Raw genomic sequence first — 24,571 nt, forward strand, 5'->3', positions numbered from 1 at the left:
AGGTTAATATTTACCCCTTATGACAGTATTTTCCCAAATACCTTCATGTGTTAATACAAAGAAATGTCTTGTGATGGTGCTTTCAGAGACCATGAGAAGTGGGAGAGATATTTAGATGTAATGAACTGAGAAGACTTTTCCAGAGTTCTCCCAATCACATTTCCTCTGTCAAAATTAGTGCTTTTCCTAGCCAGGATTCAGGCTTTCTAGGAGTTGGGAGGTCAGAACAGACTTAGCATGCCTTAGGCCTGAGTGGAGGTAGAGCTCAGCTCACCACTGGTCATGCCCTCTTATCTGCAAACAGTCCATGAAGATTGTTCTCGGCTCTGTTTGCTTGAGATCTCCAGGAACTGTTTTGTTGGCAGTGATTCTGCTAGAAATGGGTCAAGGGGCTAGAGCCATGCTAAATAAGCAAAATGGTCAGTATCTAACTCATGGATTTGTCCTCTCAAACTCACATTTGCCAGAAATCCATTCTTTCCTAAAAACAACTATCACATCCATTCTCCCGACCAGCCTCTGCTGTTTGGGAACCAACTGAGATTGACCTTGCTCTGTGAAAGGGAGAACAACTCTCCAGAATTCCCCTTGCAAAGCACAGGCACTCAGATAAGTCAGACGTGAAGCTGTGGTCAGTGTGTCGAGTAGGTACAGAGTCCCAAAATTCATGGATCATTGCCTTATTTTTACCATTGGTGGGAAGAGTTCTCGTATTTCATATTGACTCAAGATAGATTTGATATGGTTGCTTGGCCCTGAAGCCTATCCACCCAACAACTGTAGAAGACCTAGAGATACACAGCCATCCATCAAATCTGACAGGCCTGCCTCCTCCAGTGGCTGTATTGTTTATGCAATGAGTCACTTTCATAGCAAATCCAAAAGCAGACTTGTGCAGGATTCGACAGACGCATCCCACTTCATTCCTCCCATTCTCTCTCTTCATGTGTTCGCTCAGTCCTGAGTACCAGCCCTAACTTTGCTAAGGTGGAACTGAAAAACATAAAGCTGGGTTTTTCCTCCAACAAAATCACAACATTTGGCTTCCTAGCTTTCAAGTAGTTTAACAAGCACATGTCTTCTCTTTTGTCAGCAGTGGCAAGTGGAGTGGAAAAAGAAGTGGCTAAGAATAGGGGTTGCCACCTGCATACTCTGAGAAATAGGTTCCATTATTATTCCACTTATTGGCCACATGAAAAGGTGTCTAAAATCTTTTTTATAGCATCAGTTTCCCAAAAGAGGTCAAGCTTTCCTTTTTATAAACAGTAACAGCCAAATGGAAGCCACTGATTGGCTGTTACTGATTTGGTTTATTTACTTACCACTCAGAGGGAAGATTAACTTAAGAAAACAAAGAAAAACTCAAGAAAACTTAAGAAAAACAAAGATTCATTTAAGAAAGAGCCAAGGTTTGGGGTGAAAAAGGTCATTTAATCTGGTTCACAGTCATATATGTAACAGAATAGGCATAGAGATAGAATTTGAGTGGCTCCAGAGGATTCATACTTTTTTAATGATAAAAATGTGTTTGGAGTGATGTCACACTTGACTGTCATAATGCCCTGTTACCAATGGCTAATGATGTTATCAGATGCTGAGCTCTGAACAACCCGATAGCATTCGGGACATGGCATTTAAAGGGTGAGAGCCAACTAAGGGAAGGAGAGGCCGAGGGATGGCATTCAAGAGAACACTTATTGAATGCTCATTGTTTGCCAGTCACTTTGATAGGCTTCAGGGCTACAGATTGTACATGAGACACAATCTGTGCCTTCACTGAGGGTCAGTCTTGTGGGAGACACAGATATCGACTCAGATAATTATATACAGTATGATAAACACTGTAATGGAAGTGTTATTTGATGGTATTAAAGGTGTCTAATCCAGGGTATTGCAAAGCCACCCCTGAGAACATAAAACCTATCACTTGAGCCTGTGAAGTTTCTCAGGACTTGTCAATAAGTCAGACATAGACAATTCTTGGTGTAGGAGACAGGGACAGAATGCCACCAGGGAATCAGTGAAATTCCTGAGGAAAACATTTAAGAAATGTAAAAGATAAAAAAACAAAAGACTTGTTACTTAACTACACAAGGATTTAAAATTTTGGTAGGGCAAAATTCATAAAGAAAGCTGGAACTTGGAAACGTGGAGAAAATAGGTCACATTGAGAGAAACATTCCTTCATATATAAAGAGCACTTACAAAAGAGAAAATGCAACAGCCTTATAAACGTATAGAAAGATGCTCAAACCATTGACAATTAAGCAAGTGCAAATTGAAACAGAAGGCAGCAGGAGACTGCTTTACAGATGTCTGTTTCTGGCCTTGCTGTGAGGGGAAGGAGACATGGAGAAGAAACACTGAACAGCAAGCAGAGGTTCAGTTTAGCTCTAGGTGACCTGAACTCATTACTCACCAGGCTTATGGTCAAATTCTAATTTCACAGCTATTCTGGGAATAGTAGTGCAAATTTAGAACAAGGAATGGAAACTCCCATCACGAGCTTAGGAAACTCCCATCCTGAGCTTAGGAAACTCAGTCTCCCTTTGCTTCTTGTCATCATCATAGGAATCTCTGGTGGGGAGAGCGAGTATGGTTTTTCACTGTGACAGGTAAAGAAGGGGGTTTCTGTATACAAGGCATTTCTAGAACACCTTGTATTCAGATAGAACACACTGCTGGGGAGTCTTATAAATCCTAAGCCGCCCAATCTGGAGACAATTCCATCCCTAGAATATGTTACCCAGCCTGGCTTTCCAAGCCCTATGAGAAAATCATTTCCAGAAAAAGAGACATTTTTATTTTGTTTTGATTTTAGCCTTTCAACTGGCCATGTAGAGTTGTAATAACTTACTATTTCTGTTATGTGTTGAATTCTGTCCCCCAAAATTCATATGTTGAAGTCCTAACTCCTGGTACCTTGAACTCTGACTTTATTTGGAGATAGGTCTTTGCAGAACCTAAGTAAGTTAAAATGAGGTCATGAGAGTCAGTCTTAATCCAATGCAACTGGCTTATAAAAAGGGGGTAGATTTGATAACAAACAGGCATACAGGGACAACCCCATGTGAACATGAAGCCAGACATTTACAAGCCAAGGAGACAGGACTCAGAGCAGATACTTTTCTCACAGGCTTCAGAAGGAACCAACCCTGTTCCTTTTGCCTTTGGCTCCCTAAAAGCCAAAACAACCTTGATTTTGGCTTTTAACTTACAGAACTGTGGGACCATCAATTTCTGTTGTTTAAGCCACCCAATCTGTGGCAGTCCTATCAAATGAGTTCAATCCTCATATTTGGTAATTTTCTTCCACATCCCTGTGTCTAGAGTAAAATGATATATAAATATATATACTTATATATAATATATATGTTTAATATATAAATACATTCAATTTATAATGTTTAATACATAATGTATATATAAATAAATACAAATATCTATACATATATATATGGAAATATATATATTTGATATAGGGTCTCACTCTGTCACCCAGGCTGTAGTACAGTGGTGCAGTAATAGCTACTGCAGCTTCAAACTCCTCAGCTCAAGTGATCCTGCCACCTCAGCCTCCCAAGCAGTTGGGATGACTGGTGTATACCATCATGCCTGGTAAATTTTAAATTGTTTATAGAGATAGGATCTTGCTATGTTGCCCAGGCTGGTCTCAAAGTCCTGGCTTCAAGCAGTCCTCTGGCCTCAGCTTCCCAAAGTGTTGGGATTATAGGTGTGAGCCACAATGACAGGCCAATTTTTAAATTCTACCTCAAAAAAATTATATCCTATAAAAGTGTTTACAGATGTAGAAAATGATGGAGAGATGGTGAGGGTGTTTAACAAATATTTGCCTTGTTCAATCAACCCTCTGTATGTCAGGCACCATAGTGTGTGCTGGAGACACAATGGTGAGTAAAGCAATGTGCCTGTGGTGTCCATGGAGTCTATGGTCTGGCAAGAAAAATTAACCTGAACCCAACTGTAAGACAGTATGATGAGAGCTTTACGTGACAGGGTATGTGCAGCCTTCTGCGGGAACAGAGGAGAGGGCCTTCTGTTCTTGGGATCCGGAAACACTTCCCTGATTGGAAGTGACATCTAAGCCGAAACTTGAATAATGAATCAGAATTTGCTGGTGAAGAGGGTGGAAAATTAATGAAAGACAGTGAGGGCAATGTTTCCAAGCAGAGGCAGTGGCCAGGCCTATGCTTCACATATAAAGAGGGAAGAAAATGTGTCCTCCATTTTGGAGCTGAGGAAATGGCCCCAGGCTTATAAGGGAGCCAAGCAAAGCAGGTAGAGCTGTTCCAATGGAAAAAAAAAATGCTCAGCAGCAATCCCTGTTTGGGCAGCCTGGAGGTATGGAGGTGACCTTGACATTGTGGGTCACCTCAGGACTAAATGCAGGAGAAATAATATTGGCTGCCTTTGGCGCCCCCCCCAGGCACACTCCCCAATCTTTCTGACCCAGTATTATCATATCACACGTTCACAAGTCTGATGTGGGAGCCTCTAAAAATGTTTTGTGAGGGGGCCAGTCAACGAAGAAAATCCCACTGAGCTGATGGAAGAATTGTTGGGGCCTGTCTCCTGATGGGAAAGGCCACTCCCTCCTCTTCCAAACCCTTCCAAGAACCTGAAAGCTGAAAGAGCCTTTTATGTTTCTGATAAATGGTTTGGCAAACATTTTCAGTTTTGGAATCATATCCTACCTGACTCGCCTTCCACTAATCCCCTCTTCCTCCCCCAGCCCCCCCACCCATCTAAATATGTTGTGTCTCCTGGCAACATAGTCTGAGCAATGAATGGTGTCTCTGAAAGGTTAATGTTCTAGAGGTCGCTTCTGGGTCCTCATCCTGATTTTCCTTTTAACTGGTCTTGGGAGTGGAAAAACATCACCTCTCATCCCTGAATCTCAGTTGCTGAGAGTGCAAACCAAGGGCAGGGGTCGGGGAGGCTTGGGGTAGGGTGGGGATCAACTGCTGAGCTCTTTCCCAGCATGAATGCTGGGATTCTCTTATTCTTTCCATTGCCAAAGGCACCTGAATTTATCCTCACGCAAGCTAACCATGGCCTTGTCATTGTCAGAGGTCAGAGGAAGCAGCCTCTGGCAGTGTGGGACATTCATGTGGCTGCTGCGTTGTCGTCAATGTGTGTAGTGAAGATGGGAAAACATGAGCCAGCAGAAACAAACTGCCTCCCTCTGCTCTCTACCTGCCACCGTCATCCACATCAACTTCCCCCTCCACCTTCCTCCCACCCACTTCCATCCACACATTCATCCAAAAACTTTTGCCTAGAGGAAAATTCAAGACTTGTTTCTTTAATGGTCAGAATTGTGCTAGGTCAAGACTTTTAACTGTGTATTTAATTAGTCATCTGTATGCATGTAACTTAAAGGCGTTCAGCTGTGCCTTTTTATAGGATTAATAAAGCGGGTTGTAAATCACCTATGCAGCCTATAAATGTATTTATAGCAGCTTTTCTCTCTCTTTGCCATTACAGAAGCTTTGTTTGAACTAGCTGAGGTTTGCATGGGGATAGTTCTCCCTAGTTCTAGGAAGAAAGCGTTAAAAGTACCTTCCTGGCAAACCACAGCTCCATCATTAGGCAAGGCGAAATGTGCTGAAACGCTAAGCTGTAGCAAGGACGTTCCAAGGCGTGATTGCCAACAGCAAGCCTTCTGTGTTAATGAAAATCAAAATACAAAAAAGCTAGTCAACTGCAAGCACAAAACTTAAGCCAAACTTGAGAAATATGATCAGAGCTGGCATTCCATGGCTGCTTGACTTCTATAAACCTTAACAGGTTTTGGCAAGCCCTTCTCCAAGCCCATGCATTTGTACTGGCCAAATACCTGTTGGAACCACCTCAGCCAATTCCATAGTATCACTGAGTCTGCAAAGGAACAAGCCACCTTTTGTCTCACAGACATTCAGAGCTTTTGTGGGTAAAATGAACAGTTACCAGAACCCTTTCCTTTGTGTCAGCAGGAGGTTCATTTCTCACACCTTTTCTCCAGCCCTACCAAAGAAAATATCCCAGATCTTAAAAGAGAACTAGACCTGTGTCATCTCCCCAGTATTTCTCTGCAAGTCCTGCCTGACTTGAATTCTTCTAACTGAATGCAAAAGAAAGCAGCATGGATGAGGATCCTGCCACAGGAGTTGACCCTAAGTTAAACACAGACATGCCTTATCATCCCATATTTCTGGGCTAGCCCTGGACAGAAGCAGCCATAGGTTTTGGTTTTGCAGATACATGTTCTGAAACCTCACAATTCACACACCTTCTTTAGAAGAATTTTGACTGTCTAAGGATCAGCAACCACTCAGCCGAAAGGAAAAAATGAAACAGGAAATGTTAAATCACACCACTGTCTGAAGCATAATCTGCATGCGGTTCAGACACTGAAGGCACAGGACGGCTACACTCTGCTCAGAATCAGGACTTCCATAAGTGGGTAGTGGTTTGCAGATTGCTCTGGCTATCAGAGGGTGAGGCACTTGGTTACTTCAGTGGCTTTAGAGTTCATCAAACTAATGGGCAGCTGGCTAGTGCTTTCTTGTATAACTTGCATGTTGTGTATTTATTCAACTGCAGGGCATAAAGGAGCAGGAAGGCTAATGGAGGGGAATAGCAGTGGGTTCTTCTCCCTGAAAATTTTCTCTACGAGTTGGGAGCTGTGGGAATTTGGTTCATCAGTTTTGTGAAATGTTTCCAACCTTAAGGATTGTCTTGAGGTTCCAAATCTCACATATTTTGTTCCTTCTTCGTGCTTTTTTGCTTTTCTTTCTTCCTCTCTCCCTTTCTCCCTTTACCCCCACCTTTTCTTCCTTTGTTTCTTTCCTTTTCTTTCATTTGGAAAAAGATTTTCTTATATATGGGAAACTATGATGGATAACTGTCCAAACATCTGACTTTAAAAATATCTGATTCAGGACCAATTCTTTGTGAGATAGGATCAAGTTTTATTCAAATGGAATACCTTCTACAAAGAAAAAGTGCAAAAGAAATCTAGCTTTCCTTTTGGGTCTGGTGAGGTGTAACTATTTTATGCTTCCAGAAAAGACATTCTTTATTATATTGTTTACACTTAGAGAACTATCCTCCTCTTTTTCTTTTAGTAGAATAGGTTAATAAATAATAAAACACATTTTAAATTGAAATTGAGATCTTCAATCATTGAGTTTCTTTTGATAGCTACTGACTTAACAAATTTATTGAGGTGTAATTTACATATAATGAAATTCACTTACTTTGAGTGTACAAGTCAATTATTTTTTTGTAGATTGACTGAGTTGTGCAACATCACAATAACCCAGTTTTAAAATATTTCATCGCCCCAACAAGATCCCTCCTATTTATTTAGTTAATCCCTATTCCTATCCCTAGCCCCAGGCAATGACTAATCCACTTCTGTTTCTGTAGATTTACCTTTTCTGCACATTTCATATAAATGGAATCATTCAGTATGTAGTCTTTTGTGTCTTGCTTCTTTCACTTAAAATCATGTTTTTGAGGTTCATTAATGTTGTAGCATGTATCAATAATTCATTCTTTATTGCTGAGAGTATTCTATTGTATGTATATAACACAGTTTATTTATTCACCAGTTTATGGACACTTGGATTATGTCCACTTTTAGGCTCTTATGAATCATGCTGCTATGAACATTTGTGTGATAAATCTTTGTGTGGATATACGTTGTCATTTCTCTTGGTTAGATACATAGGACTGAAATTGCTTGGTGATATGGTAAATTTATGTTTAACATTTAAGAAATTATCAAACTTTTTTCCAAAGCATCTATACTATTTACATTCCCACCAGCACTGAAAAGTTCCTGTTTCTCCACATCTTGGACAATGTTGGCTATTATGTCTTTTTTGTTACAGCCATTCTAGTATATATGATATAAATCTCCTTATGCTTTTGATTTGCATTTCCCTAATAACTAATGATGTGAACCATCTTTTTTTTTGAGTGCTTATTAGCTAGTCATAGATTTTTTTAATATAAAATGCTTATTCCTATCTTTAATCCATTTTTAATTGGGTTGTCATCTTATTGAATTGTAAGAGATTTTTGTATATTCAGGATACAGTCCTTTATCAGGTATATAATGTGCAAATATTTTCTCCCAGCTGGTGGTGTGTCTTTTCCTTTGCTTAATGATGTCTTTTGAAGTACAAAAGTGTTGAAGTTAATGAAGTCCAAAATAAAAGTGATTTTCTTTTATGAGTCAAACTGTTGGTGTTATAAATTTAGGAAATCTTTGCTTAACCTAAGGTTTTGAAGATTTTCTCCTAAAAGCTTTGTATTTTAGCTTTACATTTAGGTCTCTCATCCATTTTAAGCCAATTTTTGTGTATGATGTGAGGTCTGAGTTTACCTTTTTACATGTGGAGATGCAATTTTCTCAGTATTGTTTGCTAAAAATACCATTGTTTCTTCTGTTAGATTTCCTTGGCATCATTGCTGAAAATCAGCTGACTATAAATATAAGAGTTTATTTATCTTAACTCAATTCTATCTTTATATCTATCCTATGCCAGTGGTTACTACTGATTTTGATTATTCTGATATTCTGATTGTCTAAAGAGAATCAGTGTCAATGGACTCAAGACATTGAACTGTATTTTTTAAGAACAATTCCTCCCCACAAACAGAAATGGAAAAAAAATGCAGTAATCCAAGAGATAATTTGCATGAGAGGAGAACCCTGTTTGTAGGGCTGTAATGGCTGTCATGCAGAGAAGCCCTGCTTTAGTAGGTGAAAGCCCATAAAAATGTGAGACTTGTATGAAACAAGGGAGTACTGGTGGGGCAGGGGAGCAGAGGGTGGGATAACTGAGCCCGGTGGTCAGTTAGAGAAAATATCCATCTTCCTTACCTGTCTAAACTCATCAAGGAATATAAACTTAGAATTAATTTAGTAACAACCTCTAATTTTTTAAATGAAAAAGTCTCTAAAATATTGTGATTTATAAGGAAAAAATATTCTTATTTTCCTAGGGGAAAAAAAGACAAAAACAAAGCTACTTTGATGAAGGAGACTGGCTTCTAGCTTTGCTGTCTTCTCACTCTTTCCATTCTTTCTCCAATTTATAATATGTTAGAGATCTGTCCATTTTCTCCAGATACAGACAGAACCAACCTCTATGATTTCTTTCTAAAATGGATATAGCATCAACTATACAACTGCTGTTTTAATAGTTGTTAATTAATAAATGACAACAATATAGCAAGCCTCATTTCTGACATGATTTAGCACAACATGCAAAGGATGAGGAAGACATCTGGACATTACTGAAGTCCCTTGAGATGTTTCCTGAAAGATCCCCTTTACCAAATTATGTGTTGTAGAACACGAGTGTTGAGATTGCTTCCTCAAAGGGGTACTGTATTTTTAGCTTCACATAGACAAATAAGAGGAGAAACTCACGGAAGAAATGTAAGTTGACTATATTGAATATTGAATAAAAGCACTTTTTCTGGAGTGCTGTTGAGAAGATGTGGCCATAGCTCCTAATGTACTTTGTCTGGAGTAGCCTGGAGTCCCTGAGACTTCTCGGAGGATAAGAATGAGCTACAGTTACTTTGGGAGCCTTCTTTATTTCTGGGTGAAATGAATTCCGCATTGCCAAGCGCTATGATCCAAGTCCGTTTCTCCACTAGGTTAGGTAAAAATAATATGACCACTAAAGTCAGGAACATATTACAATGATCATGTGACAACACATTGGTACCTGGTGATGTTCAACAATTTTGGCTTCTCTATCACACCAGCCGCTCTCCACCTTTCACTCCCTGAAGAAGGGTACTTTCAGCAGAACTAGGACATCGCATAGGGAAGTTCTGATGAATGGCAAAGGAGACATGAACAGAGTTGAGTGCACAGCACTTATGCAAAAGCTTCAGATCTCAACATGTAAAGATGATTTGACCTTTTAGAACGGTAACCCATATGGATTGTATATTAAATTTTCTTCCACGTAACCAAGCTATACCAACTATCACCCTGAGTACAGAGCAGAGATTTGGTGGATCTCAGCTGAGTACTACAGTCCTGAACCTGACTCACATGCCAATGAAACAAGAAGCCCCTTCCTCCCCTTATACCATCCCACCAAGACAGGTGCTGGGAGACAGGTAGAAACTCCAAACCAAAGACTGGCACAGGACAAAAGATGGGGGAAACTGTGTATCCACCACCATTCACCTGCTTTAGACACTCCCTCTTTTTGTTTTCCTGTCTTACTTGCTGCACCTAGAGCCCTGCAATTGCTACTTTTTTTTTTTTTGATACAGAGTTTCACTCTTTCACCCAGTCTGGAGTGCAATGGTGTAATCTCGGCTCATTGCAACCTCTGCCTTCCAGTTTCAAGAGATTCTCTGGCCTCAGCCTCCCGAGTAGCTGGGATTACAGGTGCCTGCCACCACACCCAGATAATTTTTGTATTTTTAGTAGAGATGGGGTTTCACCATGTTGGCCAGGCTGGTCTCGAATTCCTGACCTCGTGATCTGCCCTCCTCATCCTCCCAAAGTGCTGGGATTGCAGATATAAGCTACCGCTCCCAGCCAAATGGCTGCTTTTTCACTCAGGTTTCCTCCTAAATCTGTTCACTCAGAAAACCTTCATCATTGCTACCTCTTCCTCAAAACAAATACATCCGCCCATTCAAATGGGCTCTCCAGAGAGAAGGCATCAATCCACTCATGCAGGCTGCTAAGTACTAACTGTGTTAAGTCTTCTAATGGGCAAGTCTCTAAATCACTACAGAAGTGATTTTAGTTGACAGAAGCCTGTTGGAGAAGGATTTAGAGGCTAAGAGAGGCTTTCAAAATCACACAGCTTTGTGGCCTGGAACCCACTCCACCTACACTACATAGCCTCTCTCTCTTTCCTTGCAGAAGCCCAGAGAAGCTAGGCTGGCCCAGGCTACACACATGGGGGAACAATCTTGATGTCTTTTTAGCCTTGTTCTGCACAACTAATTGAGGTTATTGCAGTGAGACTCTTGTCCGATTGTGAAAAAATCATCCCAAGCTGGCCTCAGATGCTTTGGTTAGTCACTGCCTTGCTATGGGGTTCTTATGAGCCCTGGACACACAGTGACAATAATTGCCACAGGCCATCTTCTGCTCTGTATCTCAGACACTTTGTTCTGACCATGCTGTGCTCCCAGCTTGGCCTCTGTTCCATGGAAACTGAGAAGTGCTTGTTGTCCTGGAGCTGGTTGGGACTCAGGAAAGTTGTGTGGGATGAGAGCTGAGCGAGATGAGAGTGAAGCGGGATGAGAGCTGTGCTGGAGGGTATAGGCTGCTTCCAGGATCTAGGGATGAGGAATGGAGCAGCTTTCAGACCCCAAGTCCTGGTGGGACTTTCCAGCCCTTTCCTTACTTCAGGGATCCAAGAAAGAGCTTGAGGGAAGAGTTGGTTGTGGAAAAATATACAAAGGAGCCCTGTGCCAATACAAGGCATGGTGGGGTGGATGAGCAGGGATCGGGTAAGGCCGAGGAAGGCTGAATAAACCTGGCTTAGGAGCCAAGCTCATTACCAGCAACTTTTGGAAACAAACTAAAAAATTTAGTAACTGTCATGAAAAGACTCAAATCACTTTTAAAAATAGTGGATTTTCCCCCCGATTTTAAAACATGCATGTGTACTGTAGCAAACAGAGAAAACCCAAAAATCACCAATGAAAAGACAAAAATTACCCAAACAGGGATAACTGCTATTACTCTGTTAACATTTGGTATGCATTTTCAGAGCTCTTTTTTCTTCATATATGCAGAAATCATACATGTGTGTATACATACTTTTTAAACTAAAGAATCATATTGTATTATATCCTGCCTTTTCCATTTAGCATTATATATTTTTCTATAAAATGATTTTAATTGCTGAATATTACTCCATCTTTTTCCTGTACCACAATTTGTTCAATCAAACCCCTACTGTTGGACATTTATGTTGTCTCTAATTTTTCCTAATTATACATTTTGCACATACGTCTTTGCTCACCTTCATAATTATATCCTTAAAATACGTTTCTAGAGAGGAATAGGCACATTAAATTTTTTATACATAGTGTCAGTTTTTCTTCCAAAAAGACTGTTCTAATTTATATTTCCACCAGCAGTATATGAAATGTATCTTTGTCCTTTCTGCCTAACACCGGGCAGACAATATCTTTGTGAATCTTTGTCAGGGTAAGAAACACAAAGTTCTATCTCTTTATTTTAATTTCAGTCTTTTTCCTTATTAATGTGATTTAGTATATTGCCAATAAGTAAAGTCTTTCTAATTTTAATTGCTCTAGAAAAGCTATTTATATATTGAAATCTTCTCTTTGTTTTATATAATGCAAATATTTCTAATTTGTCTTTTCCTTTTAATTTTGTGTTACAATTATTTGAATGTTATATAGTGAAATGTATTGATCTTTTTACTTTAGAGTGTCTATACTTGATGCTGTTTAGGAAGATTGTTTCCATTATGGGATATAATAGTCATTTTTTTGCCCAAAATTTAGAAATAATATTTTAGTTTTACAAGGAACTCTTTAATTCTTTTATACTTTGTGGACATATGGTATAAAGTAAAAAATTTAGCTTCTCCCCTTTCCCCCCAGAGGTTAATCTATGTCCAGCATCATTTATTGAATAATAGAGTCATCTTCATTGATATAAAATGCTACCTTGTTGATATATTAAGTACTTATGCATGAACACTATTTCTGAATACTTTATGTAATTTCGCTGATCTACCTGTACAGTTCTGAAGCAATACTACACTACTTTAGTTCTTATAGATTTATCCTATCCTTATATTTATGTATCCTTTTTTTCTCTCAATATCAGTTTATTAGTTTTTGCTTCTCTTTGAATTAATCCTTTTCTCTTTATTTTGGCATTTTGGCTTTCTTTATAATGTGTCCAGAGAATTCTTAATATATCTTCCCTTCTCCCTTTATTTAAAAATGCATTTAATATCATAGATTTGCTTCTGATTACAACATTGTTTTCATACTATAAATTTTAAAATATAATATCCTAATTATTATTGTTTCCCAAATATTCTATTTTTTATTTTTAAATTTTAAATTTTACTTTTTAAACGTTTTTTTAACAAATCTGCATGTTCTGCACATGTACCCCAGAACTTAAAGTATGTTTGTTACATAGGTATACACGTGCCATTGTGGTTTGCTGCATCCATCACCCTGTTATCTACATTAAGTGTTTCTCCTAATGCTATTCCTATTGTTTAATTATAGTTTGGATATTTTCTTTGTCCCAAGAGGTACCTTTAAAAGTGCCTTTGAATAATCAAATAGTAGCTTAAAATATTTATACTTTTATTATTCAAAGAAAATATAAGATATCTTGCTCAGAAAACATTGCTATTTTCTCTGTGATATAAAGCATGTCAATAATCTGTCAATAGGATCCAGAAGTCAAATGATATAAAATGAGCCATATCTATTATATTTATCAAATTCTCTTTCTCCTTATTTGCTTTTTTGCCCTTGATCTGTCAAAAATTTATTAGCATTTTTCCAAACTATCATTCTACTGTACATTATTTCATATGTTCTAGGCTTTTGCTTTATGGATTTCGATGCTGTGTTATTCTGTTACTGACATGCTACTGTAGCTAAGAAAAATATCACCAGTAATGGGACAATATTAATGTGTCATCTGATAGGATGTAATGAGAGCATCAATTCTGTATTGTTTGTGCCAAAGCATATAATCTGATATAATCGTGAGGAAATACCCGATGAACCTGAAGTTGAGGGATAGTCTGTAAAATAATTGGCTTGTAATCTTAAAATCAAAACTCTTAAAGTCACAAAGGTCAAGGAAAGGCTGACGAATTGTGCCAGATTGATAGGGATTAAAAGACATGACAATTTAATGTAGCACACCGTCCTGAACTGGATCCTTTTACCATTAAGAACACTATCGGGACAACAGGCAAAACTTGAATGGGGTCTGTGGATTAGATGGCAGTAATGTATCAACGCACATGCCTCAGTGTTGACGTTGGTATCGTGGTTATGTAGGAAAATATTTGTAGGTATTACAAACTAAAGTATTTGGGGGTGTGGTATGTCGCGTCAGCAACTTACTCCCAAAACGTTTAGGGGGAAGAAAAGTTCTTGTAATTTTGAAGCTTTCCTATGTGTTTATTTTTTAAAATATTAAATTAACATGAATATATTCCAAGTCATCTGGACCTCCTCCTTATACCAAATCTTGCCATATAGTTTGTCTTTATTGCCATTGGTGCCAATTAGCATCACTGTAAGTGGTGGTGTTTGGCTTCTGAATGTGTTAGCGAACATATTTGCGTGCTCTGTGACCGGAGGGGCTCAGCCAGCAACCTGAACAGTGAAGTAGTGCAAAACAGGGAGAAGTGGGGAGCGTGAGCAGTGGGGTCATAACAGAACTTCCTGGTGACACTCAGAACAAGGAAGTACTGACAGTCCCAAGGTTGCAGTTAGAGGCTGAACTCTGGTTCACAATGGAATAGAATGAATGTTGCTGAAAGCAGTGACCCCCTTGTCTCCATTTGTTTTTCTTTGCAGGGCGCAGACAAAATGTGCCATGAGTGATGGCCTTGGGTGATCTACAGACATCCCTGGCTCTAGCAGTCATTTGTGTGGGGAGGTAAGAAGGCAAGTCATTGCCAGGAGACTTGGATTCTTGTCCCTTTGGCAAACTAGCTGTGTGACACTGAGAAAGTCTCTTAAGCTCACAATAACTGGATTTCCTGTTCTATAAATAAAGAGGCTGGCATCTCAGCTTCCTTCCAAGTTTAAAATTATAATTTTGACAACACTGAGTATGGATGTTTTAAGAACCTGAAGGAAAGAGTGATCCATTTGATCTGGAGCTGGTAGAAAAGCCATCAGGGAGTTGGAGGGAGAGGAAACAGGTGCCTTGGGGGAAGACTTTGAGAAGAGGCGGAGGGTTGGAGTGAGAGGTAGAGACAATGAAGAAGAGAAAGAAAGCCCAAGGTCAGGGAAGGCGTGGTGGGGCAGGGGGCAGGTCCACATCTTTCACCCACATGAACTCCAGCCCATGAAGATCCTAGCACGAGTTTCTGCTTTTAAGGTTGTTCTGTGGATGAAACTCCTGAAAGCTTTCAGTACCATTAGGAAATGATTAGCTATTAAATGCCAAATCTGCTGCCTTAAAGTAGAATTACTCATTAGTGTTTTAGGGCAATGTTATACTTGTTTTTTCTTAAACTAGTAGGCAGACAAGAGGAGAGCAATGGCAAATGGAAAGAAAAAAGAACTCTAAAAATTAATTCGGCATTGCAGTATGAAATTTCACTGGCCATGGTTGGGCCTTGTGGGTACTTTTTAATTTTTCTTTGTCTGTAAGAAAAGGTCTGGGTATGGTCCATGTGGAAGAACAGAAAGCAAAAGAAACAGGGACTCTAAATAATGGTATGACCCAGGGGAGCTCAGTGGCCCACATACCTCTCACTCCAGTGACCCCAAAGCCACAGACCCACAGCCATACCCACCCCCTCCCTGGAGAGACAACTGCGGAGCAGTGGTGTATGGAGAATTCCCGAGGGATAACCAACCTGGCTGGGACAAGGAGCTCTGCATGTTGTGGGGGTGCCCTGGCTTTGTCTCTTGGTGACAAAGGGATGTGATACCCCCCAGCTCAGCCTGGAGGAGCTGGGCCAGGAGGAATCCATCCCATGGAGCACATATCAGGCTTGGCTGGCCCTGTGGCTACGAAATTCTCTTCATTTATCTAAAGCAAATAAAAACGTGGGCAGCCTGTCTATTTGTGAAAGGCAGGCAAACGCGGCCCAGAGGAGAGAAGAGCCTGTACCCAGTGGCTAAGTGGAGCGTGGAGCCCTGGCAAGGAGGAGAGAGAAACACAGCCTGGGCTGGAGGCCATGGGTGGCCCGCCTGCTGGGACCATCATTATTCCGCCCCCTCTCCTGCTTTCTGTGGCTGGGAACACAAAGAGAAAGAGGGTGGGGTGGGAGGGCTTGGCCTCTCTCCCTGCAGAGGTCAGTCCACTGGCCTCAAATGATTATTGTGTTTAATGAATTGCAGCTTGTAAAAGGCTTTGAAGCTAGAAGGCAAAGCCTGAACGCGGAGGATTTTTTTTCTTAAATCATTTTATTCTGTGACTCAAAAAACAAAATCCCGCTTGAGCAGAGAGCAACAGTCAAGGCTGCCAAACTCCACTTGCAGTAACTTTTTTTAAAAAAAACAGCAGTTAAAAAAATGTGGACTGCAAAATGTGTACAAGGCAAAGCACAAAAAGACAATGGACATGGCGTTTAGGCAGGAGGTGGGGAAAGCGAAAGGGGCTTCCCCTGGAGCAGTAACAATTAGCGCCATTAGCTTGTGCATAACCCATAAATGTAAGGTGCAGGGAAACAGTGAGAGCGAATCACTGCGGTGCCCCTGGGAAAAGCTCTCCAGGCTGGAACCATCTCACTAACTGGACGTAAAAAGATCATATGGTGTGTATCTTTCAGTGGCAATTAACCTCAATTATTATCCTATAGTCCATAAAAACAGCTGTATGGAACAGGGTCCATGAGGGATTCGTATCTAGGTCTGGGCTCTCCTCACTGTTCTCCAATAGACAGTGATTGTGTTTGGGGCATTTTCAGATGTGCCATAAATCCTAACTGGCATTGTTTGCTCCCAGCAATAAAAAAGAGTAGCAGGTGTGCCTCCCAACCAACCCTTTATTGCCTGGGCATGTGACAGCATTTTGCTGTACCTCAATAATGAGCCAGAGAAAAGGAAAGAAAGACAGATGAATTCGCCAGCATTCTTGCATGTATCTTGAAGGAAAGAGTTGAGTCCAGCTTTTCAATTCATATAGGTCCTTTCTCTGAAGAACCCCTTCCTGATATTGTCACTTTAACTCATCTCTGTGATTTTATTTTGAAATTTTTAAAGGTGTGTCATGTTTGTATTTTCCCTTTTTAGCATAAAATCAGTATTTCTGCAGACATCAGAATAGTTGCATACTTGTTCCTTGGAAACATTTAAAACATTTTTGTTCCTCCTCCTGTGTTTTGCTGTTCTCCTCTCCCCTGTCCTTTCCCCCTCCCCTCCTCACTCTCTTTTCACCTCCTCCTCCTTTTCCCTTTCCCTACTTCCTCTTTCTCCAACTCCTTTTCCCTCCATCTCTCTTTCTCTCTGCTTTTGCCGGTTTATTTTTCTAATTCTTTTACACATTTCTAAGGTTTTTGCCATTTATATAATCTCATGCTTATTTGCACCTCCTTTCCCATTCATTTTTAACAAGACTAAAGAAATATTCGACTTGGGTTCTACTTGTCCACATCCCTATGCTCGATCACCTTGGTCAGATGTCCCTCAACATCTCCGTCATAGGGTGTTCACGGACAGGACTTTGTTGCTTATTCTCCTTTGCTGCCCTCCTTTGGGTTGTACTCTAATCCACCCTCAAACTTTTTATGTGTTTCTCATTACTTCTCAAATCTGTCTTCATTTAAACATTTTTCCTTGTGGTTAATGGTCTTAAAGGCCCTGGTACTATAATTCATGTAAACGCCTTTGTTACTTTTCCTTCATATACTCTTTCTTGATTTTCCTTTCAAGTTTGCTTATCTTTCTCCTCTACTTTGCCATCTTTACTTACCATGTGCCTTTCCAAAAAAGCCATATACTGTAAAAGAAAGATAATTCTGGGTTCCAACCTTACTCAATTAGATCTGAAGCAAATTACATAACCTCTTAGCCCCAGCTTTCTCAATTATGAAATGGAAATTGCAAAGCCAAGCTCTTGGAGGTATTATGATGATTAAATTGAATAGCATAGCTGGAGCCCCTAACTCAGTGCCTGGTATATTATAGGTATATTGAACCATACATGTTAGGTTCCCTTTACTGTTTTAGGCTAACCCTGTTCATTTTATAATTTCTTAATGAAGATATAACTTTCCATGAGTCTTTCAATATAGACAGGTAGAATCTGAAGCCTCATTTCCCATTTTTGTTATCTTCTGACTTTTCAGTACGGAAACAAAAAAATTATTGGTCTATAAGTAAAGTAGGCTTTGGTCACTTCAGACTTTCTCTTTGAGGACACAGCTCCTCACAATAGCTCCGTGAGGGCTTTGGAGGCATGAGAACCCTTGTGCTCTAGAGGCTCAGGCAAACCACAGAAGTCTGCTCTAGCACTGGGTGTACTTGTACCCCATTCTGAAAGTCCTCCCTGTCCCAGGTGAATGGGAAAGAAGAGAGGAGTGGCTGTTTAAGGTCCAAGACATGGCTATTACAAAGGGAAGAAGAGTGGAGAAGAGGAGTCATGTTAGCTCCTTGCCCAGTGGTGTGTCTATTTCAGGTAGAGTCACGTGCCACATAATGGTATTTCAGTCAGTGACACACTGCATATTTGCGGTGGTCCTATAAAGTGATAACGGAGCTGAAAAATTCCTTCTGCTCAATGACATCATAGCCATCATCACATCATAGCACAACCCATCACCTTTTCTATGTTTAGGTATGTTTAGATACTGTTTTAGTTCGTTTTCATGCTGCTGATAAAGTCAAACCTGAGACTGGGAAGAAAAAGAGGTTTAATTGGACTTACGGTTCCACATGGCTGGAGAGGTATCAGAATCAAGGCAGGAGGTGAAAGGCACTTCTTACATGGCAGCAGCAAGAGAAAAATGAGGAAGATACAAAAGTGAAAACCCCTGATAAAACCATCTGATCTTGTGAGACTTATTCACTACCATGAGAACAGTATGGGGAAACCACCCCCATCATTCAAATTGTCTCCCATGGGTCCCTCCCATAACACATGGGAATTATGAGAGTGCAATTGAAGATGAGATTTGGGTGGGGACACAGAGCCAATCCATATCAGATACGCAAATACTTACCATTGTGTTACAATTGCCTGTAGTATTCTGTACAGTAACATGTTATATAGGTATGTAGCCCAGTAGCAACAGGCTATACCATCTAGCCTGAGTGTGTAGTAGGCTAGGTTTATGTAAATTCACTCCATGATGTTCACATGACAACAAAATCACCCAATGAGGCATTTCTCAGAATGTATCCCTATCATTAAGTGACACATGACTGTATTTCATTTTATTGCACTGCATTAGCTTTACGATTGAATCAATCAATGTTTAGTTAATCCATAAGTAAATTGTGAGCAATAACATAAGACAGGGAGAGACAGAGAAAGACAGAGAGAGACACACCCTCATAGAGAAAGAAAATCTCAAACTCAGGTAGTGAGGTTGTAGCTGTTTTGGTGGCCAGGTTCTCTGTAGGGTTGAAATGATAGGGCCAGGGTTTCTCAAGAGACACAGAAATGCAAACTAGTCTAAATTCTGGGAACCTGCCCTAGAACTGTGATGGTGGAGAGAACCACACCACAGTAAGATCAAGTCCTGCCCACGTGAAGGAGGCATTCACGTTAAAGTAGAGAGCCACAATTAAGGATGTATGTCGTGGATGTCCTGGGCCACCGTAGAGAAGGTATCTCAACTGGAAAATTGTTACAAGAGAAAAACATACCTCTAACTCTCTATTTTTTCTGTGTCCCTACCTGGACTTGGGCACATCAGCCATTGTTCTCAGACTCTCTTTTAGGAAGTAGGGAAGGGAGGAGTCCGAATAATGTTCTGTATTTGAAGTTCTTCCCTGAATAGCCTTTTAAGAGTGTGATTGTGGTTGATCATAGCACGAAAGCAATGGTTCTCAGAGTTTGAAGCCCTGATCTACGGAATCAGAAATTCTGGGGTGGGGCCCAGCAATCCGTTATGACAGTCCCCCTATGAGATTCTGATGCAGGCTTCATTTTGAGAGCCACTGAATTAGAGGACAGGGTTTAAGAATACAGACTATGTGACCTGGTTTCTAATGCCAGTTCTGCAATTTACTAATTGTGTGACATCACAGGGCTGTTACAAGTATTAAATGAGAAAATGCCTGTAAAGAGGAGTGTAACAACCTCAGAATTATAGCTGGCACTCAGTAGATGGTGCTTATAAACTTGGGGGAGGGAATGAGCTGGGAGTTTGCTTGCTAAGAGACTTGCTAAGAACATTTCTTATTTTTGCATTTCAAACCTCTGTTCACCTTGTTGAAGGTCCTGGGTTCTGAAAAACATTGTCTTCCTCGTATCTTATTACTGTCGAAGAAGTGCGGAAAATGTTGTTTCGTGGGGAACCCTGTTGGTGTGTAGAATGACCCCACTAAGAGCAGTGACAACAGGCTGGCTGACACCAGAGCTGCACCTTAGTTTGTTTTTGGAAACTGGGTGGAGGGATCAGGAGTTACCCAGTTTTTTTCCCTTTGGCAACAGTGTTCTTCCTCAACCATGAGGAGTAATGAAGAGAGAAATACTAACATTTTTGTGGTTCAGCTGACATTAAACTGGGAAAAAGCACATCACCGGAATTAGAATGTCCTGTTCATTAGTCACTCTTTCTTCTAAAATTAAAATGTCTCTGCAAGCAGGAAAAGAACAAGCCCTCAATGACCTCATAACTCATTATTTCCAAGGAATATACTTAATTCCCCATGGAGATGAATCTGGAATCGATTTTCCATTTCTGTCAGCCATTCAATGGCGGCCTCATGGATCTTTGTGAAGGAGAATATGTACTTTTTGTGGTGTTGGCAGGGGCTGATGAAGAGAGCTGGTTGCTCTTGTTGGTGACCTTGTGGGCAGCTGCTGAAGATCCATTTTCTGTTGCAAGCCATTCTGAGCCTTTCAGAAACCAAGAAGGAGGTACTCAGTCAGGCTTTTTCATTGTAAGGCTTTTCTGTCTGCGCACATGATCACTCTTACAGCTGAGATGCCTTGTCTGGGCCATTAAAAAAAAATGTGCTAAGCGCTACCTCCTGCTATGGGGTGAAAGGAAAGAGAACCGGAGCCTTCATTAACACTAAAATAGAGAGAGGGTCGGTCTGATGCTTTTATAATATCTTTTGCCTCTCCATTCCCCAGACCTCTGAGCTTGAGGTTAACCAGAGCTGTAGCTGAACTATAAACTAGAGGCTCCCAACCCCAGTGCCAGGGTTATACCTATTCCTTAAGCAAGTGGTATGCTTCAATGTTCTTCTCTGTGGTTACAGAAAAAAATTTCTGGATGTGGTTCAAGTATCTCATACTATGACAAGTCAGGCCAATATTGGACACCTATGTGAGTAATATCATAGCCATTATCACCTGCCAAAGTCAACAGACTAAGAATATAGATCATCACAGAATTCAGCAGTAACAAATTCACCCCCAACCTCTGTGAAATGTCTGCTGATTTTCAAATACAGTTTTCATGTTGAATTTACAGTTACCAGCTGTGCAAACATAAGATGATAGGAATGAAAGTCACAAGTAAACCACGCCTCAGAAAATGTGTACTAAATTTAGCATTTTGTAACTTAATTCCCCATAAATATGCTCACATTCATTTTTATGGCATTAATTAAATTAAAATTATGCTTGAGGCAAATTATTTGCTCCAGCAAAAAACAAATCATGGCTATATAATGCAAGGTAGCTGAATGATGAGTAAATCTATATTTCCTTAGATATAGTAATAACCTTAAAAAATTGCATTTAAATAGCAGTTTTACATGTTACACTCCAATTTGAGCCATTGTTTAGTAGCATTCTCTCCCTAGAATGACAGTATAAGTTTCTAGGGACCTAATCAGGAGACTATTTCCCCATAGGCTTCTTGCTGGCTTATGTCTTTGTAATAGGATCAATAATAGCCCCCAAAGACATTAGGTCCTAATCTTTGGAACCTGTGAAGAGGAATCCAGTCTCTGGAGACAGAATATGTGAGTTCAAATTTGATCTCTACGACTGTAAGCCGTGTAACCTTGGGCATGACTTCTCTGGGTTTCAGTATCCTCACATGAAAAATGAAAATTACAATAGTTCTTATCTCACAGGGTCTTTGTAAGGATGCTCTGAGGTATGCATGTATTATAATATTTCCTGCTAAGATTAGGCACAGGTAAGGATGTCCTTTCTCAGTAGTTCATATTGGATGTTCCAGCTAATGCAATAAGACAAGAAAAGGAAATAAATGATATACGGATTAGGAAAGAAGATACTAAACTGTCTCAGTTCTCAGATGACATGATTTTGTATGTAGAAAATCAGAAAGAATTCACAAAAAAACAAAAAACATCCTGGAACTAATAAGTCATTAAAGCGAGGCTGTAGGGTGGTCAGTCACTCTTCTATATACCAGCAATAAACAACCTAAATTTGAAATTAAAAACAGCAAAACTCCATCTCAAAAAAAAGTTGTCAATTGGTCTTTTACAAGGGAGCAAAGGTAATACAATGGAGAGGATAGTCTTTTAACAAAGGTGCTGGAATAACTAGATGACCATGCCCACACACAAAAGAAAATCTAGACACAGACTTCACATTCTTCACAAAGGTTTATGCAAAATGGATCATACACCTAAAAATTATGTATTGTGTTATGTACAATACATAATGATGAAACTTCTAGAAGATAACATAGGAGAAAATCTGACAACCTTGGGTTTGGCAATGACTTTTTAGATACAACACTGAAGGTACTGCCCATGAAAGAAACAATTAATAGGCTGAACTCCATTAAAATTCAAATCTTTTGCTCCGCAAATGCAAAAGAATGAAAAGACAAGCCATGACTAGGAGAAAATATGGCAAAAGATATATGAGATAAAGGACTGCTACCTAAAATATACAAAGCATATAGCACAATGTGTGCCCCAGTTAGTGCTCACTAAATATTAGCTATTACTGTAATTTGACTATGGCTGGTTCATGTTGTTCAGAGTCCCTTCCTTTCTATCACTTTTCATCATTTAATTTTTTTGTTAGTAGCAGTTGGTTTATGTTGGTTAAGTATGTCTCAGTCAAATCTTGATAGTAGCCTGATGGATTTCATCAAGAGTTTTTTTGAGCTCATCTTCCAGACAAGCCTCGAAGACACAGAAGAAATGTCTTTGCTGGACCTGGGGTCATGCAACAGGTCCCTGAAGGCCATCTGCTGTTGGGCATGTTGGAGATAGGAGCAAGAAGAGCCAGCTGCTTACAGGCTCACTTTACTGCTTCCTCAGTAAGAAAAGTGGGTAAGGTTAATCATAGTAGATGATGCAACCCTCAGGGAGTAGATGATGCTCTTCACCCCCTGGCTATGTAAAGTGGCTGTGGAGAACTAATTAAACCAAACTTGGAAATAGTACAATTCTAGGGGAACATCTCCTTCCCCTGTCCACTCTCATATCTTGAAGAGTTGGCTTTACAAAGTCTAAGTCTCTGTCTCTGAAGTTCTGGGACCCATCGTTTAGAAGTGGTTCCCACTTCCTTCCGGGGAAGACCTTTGGAGAATCCTTCTCTCCTTGCCTATCAAGTGCTGTGGATGCCACCATCCACACTGCCATGGGACTCACAGAGGCAGGGAAGCTAAACAGAAGCTTCTAGGTGAAGTTTGCATGGAGTTTGGTTTGCAGTAGAGAGTGAACTGTGTGCGAGTCCAGGGTGGAGTAGCGATGGCCCTGGGAGTGTGTACTGCGTCCTCCGCCATCGACCCCACCCCAGCATCTCCCTAGTTCTCTCCTCTGGGCCAGCTCCTGCTGAAGTAACAAGCTTCTCTCAGCCACTGTCAAATGAATCAAAGAATAGCTTTTAGAGGAATTATAAAATGTCATAAATGAAGATTAGAGGGTTTTTTGTGGTAGAGGTCAGGGGGTGGAGTTGAATAGAGTCTTTATTAACATGAATTTCATCTGCTTCTTTAAAGTTCTAGGGTATATGTGTAGGATGTACAGGTTTGTTGCATAGGTTAACATGTGCCATGGTGGTTTGCGATGGTTAGAGTTTTAGAGTTTGGGTTTCTCCCTTATTGTTGGGATTATTTAATTGCTTATTAAACATCCATCAGGTGTTGGCAGCATATGGAAGATGTAGGGAGATTTCCTGGGCAATGTATTTATACTCTTATCAGAAATTACAGAACAGCCAGGCACAGTGGCTGAGGCCTGTAACCCCGGAACTTTGGGAGGCTGAGGCGGGCAGATCACCTGAGGTTAGGAGTTCAAGACCAGCCTGGTCAACATGGTGAAACCCCTCCTCTACTAAAACTACAAAAATTAGCTGGGCATGGTGGTATGTGCCTGTAATCCCAGCTTCTAGGGAGGCTGAGGCAGAATTGTTGAAGCCAGGAGGCCGAGGCAGAGGTTGCAGTGAGCCAAGATGGCACCAGTGCATTGCAGCCCGGGTGACAGAGCAAGACTCTGTCTCAAAAAAAAAAAAAAAAAAAAAAGACAATGCAGAGGTGTAACACAGAGATGTATCAGGTATGGTTAGACAAACCTTCCCTGTGAGTTTTTAAGAGCATTTCATTTCATTTCTTCTTTGCCCTTGGGTCTGTTCTTCTGATCTGTCAGCCTTATGTCAGTAAAAATGATAAAAGTAAACAGCAGAGTATTGCATTATATCATCTCTGAACATGTGGAGTATAACGAAGGCTTTAAAATAACAGAGAGAGAG

At 40.3% G+C, this 24,571-nt stretch overlaps 1 long non-coding RNA gene across 2 annotated transcripts in view; it reads left to right on the forward strand.

Annotated features, from left to right (window-relative positions):
- LOC128931370 (uncharacterized) overlaps positions 1–24,571 on the forward strand; it is a 696,873-nt gene that overhangs the window by 479,163 nt on the left and 193,139 nt on the right. For both annotated transcript variants that reach the window (XR_013532289.1, XR_013532290.1), the window contains exon 3: positions 14,608–14,689. This is a non-coding gene — a long non-coding RNA (uncharacterized LOC128931370). The remainder of the gene's footprint in view (positions 1–14,607; positions 14,690–24,571) is intronic.

This window comes from Callithrix jacchus, chromosome 2 (genome assembly GCF_049354715.1).
Source record: "Callithrix jacchus isolate 240 chromosome 2, calJac240_pri, whole genome shotgun sequence".
In the NCBI taxonomy this organism is placed as follows: domain Eukaryota; kingdom Metazoa; phylum Chordata; class Mammalia; order Primates; family Cebidae; genus Callithrix; species Callithrix jacchus.